Source organism: Phoxinus phoxinus, assembly GCF_949152265.1.
Source record: "Phoxinus phoxinus genome assembly, chromosome: 17".
Taxonomy (NCBI): domain Eukaryota; kingdom Metazoa; phylum Chordata; class Actinopteri; order Cypriniformes; family Leuciscidae; genus Phoxinus; species Phoxinus phoxinus.
In genome coordinates this window covers 9,982,816-9,996,805 of record NC_136892.1, presented here as the reverse complement: position 1 = coordinate 9,996,805, position 13,990 = coordinate 9,982,816, and the positions used below count along the sequence as shown (strand labels likewise).

Below are 13,990 nucleotides of genomic sequence, written 5' to 3'. Positions count from 1 at the left end.
TAAACATGACTTAATGACTCGTAAATGTAAGTGCACATTGATGGCCTAAGACACGAAACGAGCGGTTTGTGTGAGAAAACGAACAGTATTTATGTCGTTTTTACCTCTTGTAATACAGGCACGTCCAAGTACTCTGAGGGCGCGGGCGCTTCCTTCTGTGTGACGTGTACGCAGACTGGTGCATAGATATATATACACTAGATGTCGCATTGTCTCGCATTCGTTCCAATGAACTGCCGTAGCCAAGGCGACTTCTAGTGTATACATCTATGCACCAGTCTGCGCACACGTCACACACCAGGATGCGCTCGCGCCCTCAGATCACTTTGGACGTGGCTGTGTTACAAGAGGTAAAAACTATATAAATTCTGTTCGTTTTCTCACACAAACCGCTCGTTTCGTGTCTTAGGCCATCAATGTGTACTTACATTTACGAGTCATTAAGTCATGTTTAATTTGGACTTCTCCGTGCATGCTCTTTGAGGTGGACCCCATAGACCTGCATGATATGACTGTCAGACAACAACGGTTTGACCTAAAAATATCAAAATTGAAAATACTGTGGATGCCGACCGAGAATGAGCTTAGAAGTAATATGTTTACTTCTAAGCTAAAACATATCAAAAATTAATTTCAAAGTGAACTATCCCTTTAAGGTTAATTTGTTATCATTGGTTGACTACCTTAGTTATGAACTAAGAATGAGCAATACTTCCACAGCATTTATTAATCTTAGTTAATATTAATTTCAACATTTACTAATACATTATTAAAATCAGGTTGTATTTGTTAACATTAGTTAACTGTGAACTAACATGAACAAACAATGAACAGCTGTATTTCTATTAACTAACATTAACTAAGATTAACCAATACACTCTCAAATGTATTTCACTCTTACACTCTCATAGTTAGTTTATGTAAGTTAATACATTAACTAATGTTAACTAATGAACCTTATTGTAAAGTGTTACCATTTTTATTTTATTTAACCTTTTTGACACGCAGTGGGGAAATAATGAAGGAACAGAGTCAGAAAGTCTCACAAATGATATTCAAACTCGGGTGCCCATATGACAGGCAGCTACTCATTTTAGAAATCTGAGAAAGCCCATATTTGAGCCATTAAGATGATTTATAACTAGGCTATAACATTGCAGGAAGGAGTGTTTCAGTGCCTAATTTTATATCTATAGCTTTCTATTGTATTAAATCTCTCTCCTTCACACTGTCACAGGATCATTCCTGAAGGGTTTGGGTGTCTGATTGGCCAGGCTGGTCATGTCTGGTGCTTCGTTGAACAACATGTGGAGGAAAGCCAGTATTGTGTAGAATATTTTATTTTTCTGCTGAGGAAGCCAGAAGGTCAATATCTCACGTCTTTGAAGATGAGGAAGTGGAGTTGTTGCTGTTTTGAATTGGTAAAGTTTTGTTCAGTTACATTCCTGTCTTAACTTTAATTTAAAAAATGAAAGACTTTTTCACTATACGCATTTACTGTAAGCGCTATTTATTTAAGACAAACATACATCAGTGTATTCCTAAACATTTTATGCCATTTTTAATGTTTGTTGTGTGCAAGTCTAGGTCTTTGGCTATGCATATAGTCTGCAAAAACATTGTTTCGGATCATTCAAGCAGGTATCATAGTGGAAGTTTGGTGTTTAATAAAAATAGAAATATTGATCAAAGTTAGAGATGTACAGTAACAATGCTAACACAAAATTTTAATTTGGCTCCCAATATTTCCAATTTATTTCCAATATGTTACAATCCTGTTCCTCTCGCTTATACTTTACAATCATATTTTTGAAACTCACAAAAATATTAAAATAGAATAAAAACCTTATCTTAGTTAAGTAAGAATGATCCATACATGTACTAAGTGTGTTTCAAGAGGACGAAATAAAAATGTCCCCTCCCACCCCACACACATTTTGTCTGCATCACATGTCAGACCTGCACATCCACAGCGGCAGAAGTTTGAGAATGAATAAACCCTGTGAAAACGCATGAGAAGAAAGACGGCTGGGAGGAGGAGAGGGGAACGACACGGCTGCTAATTTGCTGACATGGGGGCGATGGGGAGGTTGGCCTCTGATAATATTGTTTTTTTTGAAGGAGCAGCACAAGTAGTGAGAGGAACAAAAGTAACTGTGCCCCACAAATCCTGTAGCCAATTAGTCTGTATCAATAATTAATAGGCATTGTCTGTATGGGCCACAGCAGATTGAGTTTCTCTCTGCCTGCCTAGATTGTTATGACAAGTAGTGACTACATAATGATATTAGCGATTAATAATTCAGCGCAAGCAGTGTTGCTTCAGGTGACTGGGCTGGTCGTGCCTCCACTCCAGACCACACGTGCGGGGTGGTCAAAAATAGTATGCGTTTGTTTATATGTGTGTGTGGTTGAGGAAAGCATGTTGACGGACAAAGTAAATCTAGCAGTAAATAGACATACGTAAGTAAAACTGAAAGCAACACAAGAGTTGACCCTGAAAGGTAACTGTGACCAAGGGACTTCTCATATTGAACACAACCTCTCACATTTATTATCATTTAAAGGTGAACGTTTTTTTTATATATATATATTTCACTGGCTGACATTGCAGTCTTATATTTATAGTGACACCTAGTGGTGTGGATGCAAGAGATGTGTCTGAAGAGACACGATCGCTGGTTTAATTTAGGCTTTTATTCACATATGGGACAGACTTCTGAGATTTCCTTTAAAATATCTTCAATTGTTTGGAAAGACGTGAGTGTGAGGTTAGGGTTAGGTTTAAGTAAACTAACCCTTTAAAATATAAAATAAATCCAATTCAAAATGTAGTTACACTTTATTTTGAGTTGGTCTACTAACTATAACTCTGCAACTACATGTCAACTAACTCTTATTAGAGTATTAGTTGACTTTTAGGTGTTAGGGTTCGGGTTAGCAGAATAAGTTGACGTAGTTGCAAAGTTGCTATGTCTAAAGTGGACCCAGAATATTAATACAAACTATATAAATACTATATAAAATGAAGATAAACTATACATGTGAGTGTATGTAACTTAAAAACATATCTTCCAAAACGGTTTAAAAAGGAAAGACTACCTTTAATGTGTGAAGAAGTGCAGTAATAATATTAGTTTACTCTTTGAAGCCAGTGGCCGCTGCGCTCCTGCCCATAAAGCCCACACTAATGGATTCAGAGCATCAGAGCTGTCTGCTCAGCCCACAGGGGGAGGATCTGGGACTTGCCTTGTTGAACCCACTTATGTGCTCTACTGTCAATGTGACAGATTGGTGTGTGGTCGCCGTCCCAGCGGTGCAGCTCCACATCTGGACCATTTCTGGCTATTCTGAAATGCTTTAAGTGCTTTACGAGGTTGCCCAAGTGACAACCCTTAGATCAGTTTTGTTTGGTAGGACTGATTTCAGATTAGCATTTGATTTAGAGCATCTTTCTGGAAGTCTGCTGCCATGCTGATCGAATGATGTCAGTCCAGTGTCTCAGCGTTTGAACATGCCTTTTTCTAGCGCTGGATTGTTATAATTATATGTGAAAATCTGTGCCGGAGGAGGTTGAAATGGCTTGGTTTTTCAACATCACTCTTGGAGAGAGAGAGATGGACCGGGAGCCCTTATTAAAAGATGTGGTGGTTTATTCAAAATTCTTCTTTTTTTTTACAGTTTTAAAAGCACAGAATCCTAAAGTTTTGCAACATGTTCTTGAGTCATCACATTATTTCGCTCTATAAAAATGAACATTTCTGAAATTTGCTTGCTCCCCACCATGTTAAAATCTTTATGAAGTGTGCATTTTGTAGGAAGAAATCAGTCACATATTCTATAGCGTACAATATAACATTACAATCACATATATGCTCAGTCAATTTTTTGTGCATTACTTTTTTTTCTATGATCATATACTATATATTCTCTTTATAAGCATTCCTGCAAAAAAAAAAACCCAAAGTTTATTTAACTTGGATGCATGTAATTAACATTTCCCTAGCAGATTTGGTAGGTTTGCTCCGACGGTTTATTTCCGTAATAAATTAATGACTTCCTCTGATGTGCTAGTGAGGGCCTCTGATATTGTCTGATTGACGTTTAACCCTCTCCATTATTACACAGGGGGTAATCAATAAATAAATGAGTCATCAATGTGAATTAATTGCTTTGCAATGCATTATTCATCTGCAGAGTTCATTTACGAAGAGAAGATCCCAGTGCTGTTTATCAAGTTGAAGGAAGAGAGTAGCAAAGAAAATCTTCTGCATTGAAGTTACAAGAAGACTTCTACTTTTCCAGGTACCCTGTGCATTTATTATACTACATATAGGTCGAACTGACTCTGTGAGAGTTTATTTTAGTTATTCACTATAGATTCAACAGCTCAAAGTAGATTACTTACTTTCCAAGTCAAGTCACCTTTATTTATATAACGCTTTTTACAATACATATTGTTTCAAAGCAGGTTTACAGTGATAACAAAAAAATAAAGCAACAAAGTTTGTTTCTAAAAGAAAATAGCACACTCCAGCTTAAGCAAGTTCAGTGATGGTTCATTTTTGTTGCAAAAAAGTTAGTAATTTAGTTAATTTATAGCTAATTTATATATATATTGTAATTATAGCCGTTATTGTTGAATATTAAATGTCCCCAACTAAGCAAGCCAAAGGTGAAAAAGGTGAAAATGGCGACAGTGCCAGGGAACCAAAACTCCATCAGGTGGCAGAATGGAGAAAAAAAACTTTGGGAGACAACAGGCTCAGTCTTGTTCTCTTCTGGCCAACAAAGAAACTGTGTATGATTCAGGCAGCATTATAGGTCAGAAGTCAGATTGGATTAGAACATTCAGAATATTATCCAGTTCCATCTGGTTGGAGATCGGAGTCATCACGCCGGTATGAAGACGGGCAGAGGTGGGTAGAGTATCCAAAAACTGTACTCAAGTAAAAGTACAAGTACTTCTAGAAATATTTACTCAAAGTAAAAGTAAAAGTAACAATCTTAATAGTTACTTGAGTAAGAGTAAAAAAGTATACAATGAGAAAACTACTCAAGTAGTTAGTTACTAGTTACTTCGGATCATAGGCCGATATATATGATATATATATAAAACATGATATGATTTAGATATTTTTTATTTAAATGACTATTATTATCATAATTAGTATCCAATGAGAAAAGTATCCAATGAGAAAACTACTCAAGTTATAGTTAGTTACTTCGGATCATAGGCCTATATATGATATATATATATATATAAAACATGATATTATTTAGATATTTTTTATTTAAATGACTATTATTATCATAATTAGATAGGCTATCTTTGCCACAAAACAGAAGAGACAAGCATTATTTCTGCCATCTGTAGCCCGAAAATCATTGCCTGTCCTTTGGTTTGTATAATAGTAACTTATACAACTACAGTTGGATTATTAGACAATGTCGAAATATAGTGAATCTGCAGAGTTTTGCATTTAAAGGCATGTAAAGGGAAACATTGACACCGAGAAGAAAGAGTTAAAACTCTTCACATGTGCTCGCGCTGACCGCTACTGAACATCTGAACACAAACGACGATCAAACGCACATCGACGGATCATCTTCTGTCTGTTCTCCAAAATGTAGCTAATCAAATGTATATTTCTGCATGCATGTTTAAACTGGTCAACAGTGTCTAAGGCAGGCAAAGGCATTCGTTTTCAAGTTGAGTTCGCACGCCACTGCGCAATACACACACATTACCGCGGGATGGCGGGTGTTCATTTCATATGTGGACAATGGTAGCTTATTTATTGTATAAAGTAATGTATAGGCCTATGTCCAAAAAAAACGGGTAATGTCATACTTTGAAGTAGTGCTATCATATTGTAATACTCTGTTTGGTTGTAAAATGTATTACCTGAATGAAATTAAATCGAATATCGTCCTCAGCATACGAAGATAATAGAGATCTTCATCGCTGGCAAAAATTATGCATTTGCAGATTTGCTTTCACTTGACTGTACTGTAGGTCCACAGCCACTTCATCCAGCTTTCTTGATGTTCTTAAATCTTCCTGTTACGACTCCGAGTCGAGTGTGAATTGAAAGCGCTTCAGACGATTCAGTGCGTGCAGGAAACTGAACAGATCATACAAACTGATTCGCGAACCGATTTAGACAGATCTGCCCACTTGTTTGATGAAGTCTTTGAACAGAATCGACTCAAAAGAGTGATTCATTTGTGAATTGAGCATCGCTCATGCCCAGAAAAAAGATACAGCGCGCTTGGAATAAACTACGCATTTAACAACACTTACTGCATTAAAATAAAGTAACGAGAGGAACGTCGCTCAACGTAACGAAGTAAAAGTACCGTTTTTTTATTAGAAATGTACTCGAGTAAAAGTATAAAGTACCCACATTTAAATTTACTCTTAAAAGTAAAATTTTCCCCAAAAAATACTCAAGTAAATGTAACGAAGTAAATGTACTTCGTTACTACCCACCTCTGAAGACGGGTTTGTTGAGGATCAGTGCCGATGGCTCTCGTGTCGATGAGGCCTTCACAGGGGAGAGTCTGGTTGACACAATCTCTGCTGACACTTCAGGGATGCGTTGTGGACGTGTCTAGGCACAGGTCCTCCATCTGATCTGGATATGGCCCGGATCCGGCTCACTACATCATGTGTTGTTGTTGTGTCTAGGCGCAGGTCCTCCATCTGATCTGGATATGGCCCGGATCCGGCTCACTACATCATGCGTTGTGGTCGTGTCTAGGCGCAGGTCCTCCATCAGATCTGGATATGGCCCGGATCCGGCTCACTACATCATGCGTTGTTGTTGTGTCTAGGCGCAGGTCCTCCATCTGATCTGGATATGGCCCGGATCCGGCTCACTACATCATGCGTTGTCTTGTCTAGGCGCAGGTCCTCCATCTGATCTGTATACGGCCTGGATCCGGCTGACTACATCATGCGTTGTGGTCGTGTCTAGGCGCATGTCCTCCATCTGATCTGGATATGGCCCGGATCCGGCTGACTACATCATGCGTTGTTGTCGTGTCTAGGCGCAGGTCCTCCATCTGATCTGGATATGGCCCGGATCCGGCTGACTACATCATGCGTTGTGGTCGTGTCTAGGTGCATGTCCTCCATCTGATCTGGATATGGCCCGGATCCGGCTGACTACATCATGCGTTGTGGTCGTGTCTAGGTGCATGTCCTCCATCTGATCTGGATATGGCCCGGATCCGGCTGACTACATCATGCGTTGTGGTCGTGTCTAGGCACAGGTCAGGTCCTCCATCTGATCTGTATACGGCCTGGATCCGGCTGACTACATCATGCGTTGTGGTCGTGTCTAGGCGCAGGTCCTCCATCTGATCTGGATATGGCCCGGATCCGGCTGACTACATCATGCGTTGTTGTCGTGTCTAGGCGCATGTCCTCCATCTGATCTGGATACGGCCTGGATCCGGCTGACTACATCACGCGTTGTGGTCATGTCTAGGCGCATGTCCTCCATCTGATCTGGATATGGCCCAGATCCGGCTGACTACATCATGCGTTGTGGTCGTGTCTAGGCACAGGTCCTCCATCTGATCTGGATACGGCCTGGATCCGGCTGACTACATCATGCTTTGTGGTCGTGTCTAGGCGCATGTCCTCCATCTGATCTGGATATGTCCCGGATCCGATTGACTACATCATGCGTTGTGGTCGTGTCTAGGCACAGGTTCTCCATCTGATCTGGATCCGACCCGGATCCGGCTGACTACATCATGCGTTGTGGTCGTGTCTAGGCGCAGGTCCTCCATCTGATCTGGATATGGCCCAGATCTGGTTGACTACATCATGCGTTGTGGTCGTGTCTAGGCGCAGGTACACCATCTAAACTGGACACGGCCCAGATCCGCCTAGGAATCCACTTGCTCAAAAGAATGTTGCAGGTTAAATACTACTATTCCTATTGATAGCCCTAATAATGGCATCTGTGTCATTCTGTTGATTATTTAACCTGTTCCTTGAAACTAATTCTTATTTTTTTTAAAGCATTTGTCATATCCGGCATCAACATTTTCATTGAGCACCTATAACTGGTGCTAGCCTGTTGTGGTGTCAGGTAACTTTATCTGTGTGATTAGTTTTGATAGTTGACTCCTGTTGAGGAGTTCAGGTCTATGTTTTGTATGTTGACCTCTGATTGTAACGGAAACGTCACAGATACAGGGTTTGTACCATCATACAGGTTGGCTTGATTATAACAATTAGATAATCCGCTTGCAATATCAGTGTCAGCTACCAGGATCAAGCCTGAAGTGTCATAACCAGAAGTATGTATCAAAGTTGAATAGTGTAATTTTTTCATAACATGTCACAAGCAATCATGTCTCTGGAATGTGGTTTTAGCGAACAACACTGCGTAGCCTCTAGTGGTGCTAAAAAAACACACAAAAAAACATTACCCACCTAAATGGGCCTGTCAGAGTTTCCAAACCGCAAAATCAAAGAAACAAGTTTCAGGTCTCCCCTGTTCTGGCATTATTCATTCGCGAGATGCATTATATCCTTTTAGGCACAGCATGTTTACTTAGACCTCACACTACTTTTCTGTGTAGCCGATACTCAGCAGCTGTTGCATAACATGAATCGAGTCATATCACAGACGTGTACAATGCGCACAGTTGCAAAATCAGACTAAAGCGCTTCCCCCTGCTGTTGTTGATTTCGTTTGATTCATTCAGTGAGCGTATTTACTCCCTCCGAAGCGAACGGGGTATAGAGAAGTGAATCAGATGTGTTGTGCTCAAGCCTCCTCTAATTGCCATGGACCTCTCCCTCCACTGGCTTTCTTCTGTCCTGCGTAGAGAGAGAGAAAAAACACTACGTTTGTACCTCACTGTTCAGCTTTTATCTATATTTTAAGCCACACACAAGGTGTAGAGTTGAGCTGGAGCTTGTTACAGGGGCCTGCGACTGCATAATTCATGAGCGGAGCGGGTTGCAGCAGCAGCTAAATAAAAGATCTTTCTTTCCGTGGCAGGACAGCAGCAGATACCTGTCCGTGCTGCTAGCTAGTGTCGTGGAACATGCAGGAAGATCAATACGCATTTGTGCGACACAAATCGCTCAGTCGACTGTGTGCCTTGAAAGTGATCAGTCCCCCAATGCTTGTCCCTAATGTTGATCCACTAGGATGCCAAAAATACTCACGTTTCAAGCACAGCAGGCCTCCTTTACCTGACGTTCGGCAGCCGAGGCGAAGGAAACTAATTAGTCTTGTTTATAACTTACACTGTAAAAAATGATCGTGATTTTAACGGTAAAAGTGCTAAGAAAGTTCGACAGTGAAAAAAAAGTTAATTTGTTAACAGAATGTTTCTGTACTACATACGGTAAATAACTATGATAGTTCTAACCATACATCTAATGTAATTTTACAGTGAAATACCGTAAAATTTTCAGTTTTTGGAAGTGAAAAAGAACAAGTCATTGTATAATTTACATTGAAAATCCATAATTCCCTGCGTGACAACTTCATCACATTTTATGTATTATTGTTGAAATAATAACATTTTTGTTCAAAGTTTTTCTTTGTTTTCTCTAATCAGTTATGCACATTAGGGTTTTATGTTACATTTAATGTTGTTAATTTAATGTTTATTGCATTTTTAAAATTTCATGTGTTACCATATTTAGTGTTTGTGTGAATGACACTGTGCAGCTTCTATTGTATTAACCTTTTTGTAGAAAAGCTGCTTGTGATTGTGAGTCATCATGTGACACTCACCACCACTGTGATTGGCTGTTTGTGTATTTTAAACAGAATAATCGAACTTCAATAGGTAAGTAAATTAACATTATATCAAATAATGAAATGCATTGTTTTTTTTACTGTAAATTTAGTAAGTTAAGTCTGTAAAACCTAAAATGTTGCTACTGTATTTTTTACGGTATATTTCTGGCAACCACAGCTGCCGTTTTTTTACCGTAAATTTACAGGATTATTTTTTTTACAGTGTACAAATGAAGCCAATAACAGGTTATGTGATTGATTTTGAATGTAATTTCCAGTCTTGAAAGTTATTCAACAACTAATGAATGTGAAGGAGTCAGTGCAGGTTAGGAAGTTCTTTAATTTAAGGCAGCACTGAGCCACTGTTCCACTTTATTAGCCATCATCGGCACTGAGCCCATTACAGAACACTCCAGTTTGCAGGACTCAAACTCTCAAACTCCCTCTGCCTAGATTGCAGTGGATGGTGGATAAGGCAAGATTAAAAAATCATGTCAGGAGAAAAGACTTGATGTGCAGGCGGAGGCATAAAACCGCATACGGAAGGCGCCAGCTTCAAATTGGACAGCAGACTGCGCTGTATCTTTACAAAATGCATGAATCCACTGAAGACCCGAGATCAACCCCCCGACTGGCTGTCTTGGTTTCTCTTTTTGGACAAAGCAGCCGTGGTTCTGATAAAGGGCTTCGAAGGAGCATCTCAGGGAGCGACTGATCACGTTCTGAATGTGAGCAGGAGTGAGGGTACGAGTTGGTCAGAACAGGGGGTGCGGGTTCACATCTAAAGGCACGTGCGATGCAGACTGAAGCGTGCGGAGCTCCACGAACAGATTCTGGCTATGACGGGGTGGAGATGGGGGGGGTGATCTTTTAAAAGCCTTCATTCTCCACCAGTGAAATTATTACCAGTATGTGAAAACAAGGCTGGCTTCAGGCTAGCCACCCAGGAGAGTGCTCAGCCTCAGGGTGATTTCAGAAGAAAGTAACTCAGGAGAAATAATGGGGCTGGGAGTACAAGAGGAAGGTAAAGGGAATTTTTATTCGGTTCACTCATAGTCTCGCTCTTCGTTTTCTCTGAAGCATTCACGACTTGCTCACCGCCTTCTCTGAGGCTCGCAGTCCTCGCTTTCTTCTCCGCTCCTGTACACCCCATCTCGGCCGTTGTTGTGGAGTAACAAAGCTTAAAAAAAAAGCCTGACGTGTGTTCACGGGGGCAGACTCTTTCGTTGCTTGGCGGTTCACCCACTTTCAGACCTGCAGGGTCTTTTTTCTTCTTCTTCAGTGTGTCTAGGGCCAGTGTTTACATGCTATACAAATGAGAAATGTAAAGCAGACCATTCACACCGCAACACATGCATGGATTCATTATATTAACTTTAATATTCAAATTTGGACCAGAAACTAAATCTAGTAACATTTCGACTGCTTTGATTGAATCTGAATAAGCATTTTGTTAAAAAAGGATCACTCCAGAAAAGAGACCTTAAATATTTACTGAAAATGTAGCTGACTCTCAGCAAATATAAATCTTGCATAACATCATGAAGCAGAAGGAAATCTATCCCTTCTTCCCCTCATTTTCTGAATGAGCGCTGCCTGTCTTTGACCTCATACAGATGGATTTTTTACAACAAAATATTACATTTAACAGAGACATATCTGTTAAAGCAGAGTAAAATCAATTTAAAAATTCATTGTATAATCCAGATCATGATATGTATCGCTCCCGTTCCATCAGGATTTTCGTGCACTTGTAAAATGGGCCTTCCTCAGTATGGGAGCTTGTGAAGTGTACAGTGCCCACACACTCAAACTTGTATAGCAGGGCCAGCTCTGACTGTTATCAGTTTTGACATGTCAAAGGCAAGGCAGGGCGTTAGCCTGTGGCGTCCGGGAAAACATGCTAATAGTCAGATGCATTAGTGCACTCAGGGGCTCATGATGATCAAAAAGGATGTGTGTTTTTCAGCAGCCCCATCTCATAGCCTAGCAAAGGTACAACTCGTGAAGACAGCTCCTGCTCTCCGTCCACATCCTGTACATTTCCAGAAACCTTTACCTTAGTCTTAGGTTGAGAGCAAAATAAACTAGGGGATTGTTGTTGTTGTTTTTAATTAAACAAATTAAAACGGATGGACTGATGGATGGATGGATGGATATAAATATTAGACAGACAGACAGACAGACAGACAGACAGACAGACAGACAGACAGATAGATACTGTAGATAGATAGATAGATAGATAGATAGATAGATAGATAGATAGATAGATAGATAGATAGATAGATAGATAGTGGATGGACAAGTAAATAGATAGATAGATAGATAGATAGATAGATAGATAGATAGATAGATAGATAGATAGATAGATAGATAGATAGATAAGATAGATAGATAGATGGACTAACACGAAACAGCATTGACTCAACATTAGCCAATGAAATATATGGCGATTCCATCTATCATTACTGTCACTGAGCATTAGTTCTCGTTTTTTTTTTATTCCATTAGAAGACTCTCATGAATATGCTAGTGTCAAGCTAATAAAATCCATTAATATTAAATCCACCATAATACGCACCCTCTGCTCTCGTAATGGAGGTCCTGCTTTCACTGATAATTTAAAGCCACTGTGACCAGCAGTATTCCAAGGTTTAATTGGGGCGATTCATTTCAGTACAAGGAATTTTGCTTATACCAGCATGATGTTCCAGTTAATATCTCAAGTATTCCACTATTTAAAAAAAAATTAACATTACTTTTACCTGATTCTGTTGGCACGTGTATTTTTATAGGTGTCGGGATCAATAGAGACTGTTGGGGAGATTAGGAGTGACAACCTGTAAAACAAGGAGTATAACACGGGTGAAGTGTAATGCTATCATTATAAACAATTAAGAATGAGTTAAAGGGGTGAAATCACTATCATACATCACCTCCACCTTAGGTGACAGTACAAGTTACAAGTCTCAGTGTCAAATTATAAATTAATTACAGGACAATAAATCTATTAAAAAATATATTTGAGGAAGGAAAGTAAAATTTGACTTTGTTTATAATTTAAACATGGATGTTAAATGACAGAACGGGAGGGTTGTTATGTTCTCTTTTGTAGCTTTTTTATTGCATTAACAATAACAATAACAACAGGGGAATACATAGTCATACAAAACACTTGAATCTGTAAAAAAATGAAGAGGCCAATTTTGCATTTTGTATCAAAAATCAATCATACATCTAATACACTAAGTAGCCTGTCCTTTTCAACAGCTGAGATGTCTTAACAGCTTTACTATTGTTCTGTATTGACGTCAGAGAGTTTAATTAAGTGGAAAATAGTCTACCATTGGATATAGTTAATATACATTTTGATTTCCCAAATAAAATTAAGTTTTTAGTTATATTATCCTTTTCCAGTAAACCGGTTCATAAACAAGACACTGATGTCAGTTATAGTGATAAATTTGTAAAACACCTCAAAAATAAACATAGAAACTTTGGACCAACCTCTAAAGAAGTTTATCCTGCGCGTTCGAACCCGGGAATATAAAACAGGGTCCAGATGTCGTTTTGTAACCAGGTAACCATGGCAGAGGTGTGCTACTGACATTTGTTATGAATCAGTATCAGGCGATAAATCGACAAAATGTATATTGTCATAGTTTATCATTCTATTATTAAAGTAGCCTACTATACTGTTAGCTCATTTTCCAGAGGCGCTAAAATGGACAATTTGTGTATATCAAGATAATAATTAAAAAAACCTGACAGATATTCCATGAAAAGTCAGCTTCCATACAAGACATCAACAGTGTCGGCCCAGATCCGGCCCACATCTGCTACGTGTGGAATCCAATGTTGCTGTCTGGGTTGTCTGGCAATGCGCGTTTATTGAGTCTATTACACGTTTAATATAGCGTTTTTCAAATCTATTACCTATTAAATTATTACGAATGCTCTTGGAGGCAAGCTGGTTGAGAACCCAAATACAACTTTACTTAACAAACGTAATCAAACACAAAACAAAGGCATGACAAGACATGACAACTGAAAACAAGGACATGGACAAGAAACATTCGATACTAGACAAAGGCTACGTTTACACGTGGACGGCTATTTTCATAAACGGACATTTCACCCTTTACCTTTCTCAAAAGTGTTCGTATACCCATGTATATGCCGTCTAGAGCATGCCAAACCTGTAG

The 13,990-nt window shown here is 39.2% G+C and overlaps 1 long non-coding RNA gene across 2 annotated transcripts in view; it reads left to right on the top strand.

Annotated features, from left to right (window-relative positions):
• The first annotated feature begins 306 nt into the window (after positions 1-306).
• Positions 307-13,990, top strand: part of LOC306984590 — an 80,159-nt gene continuing 66,475 nt past the window's right edge. For both annotated transcript variants that reach the window (XR_013794566.1, XR_013794567.1), the window contains exons 1-3: positions 307-350; positions 1,238-1,421; positions 4,198-4,305. This is a non-coding gene — a long non-coding RNA (uncharacterized lncRNA). The remainder of the gene's footprint in view (positions 351-1,237; positions 1,422-4,197; positions 4,306-13,990) is intronic.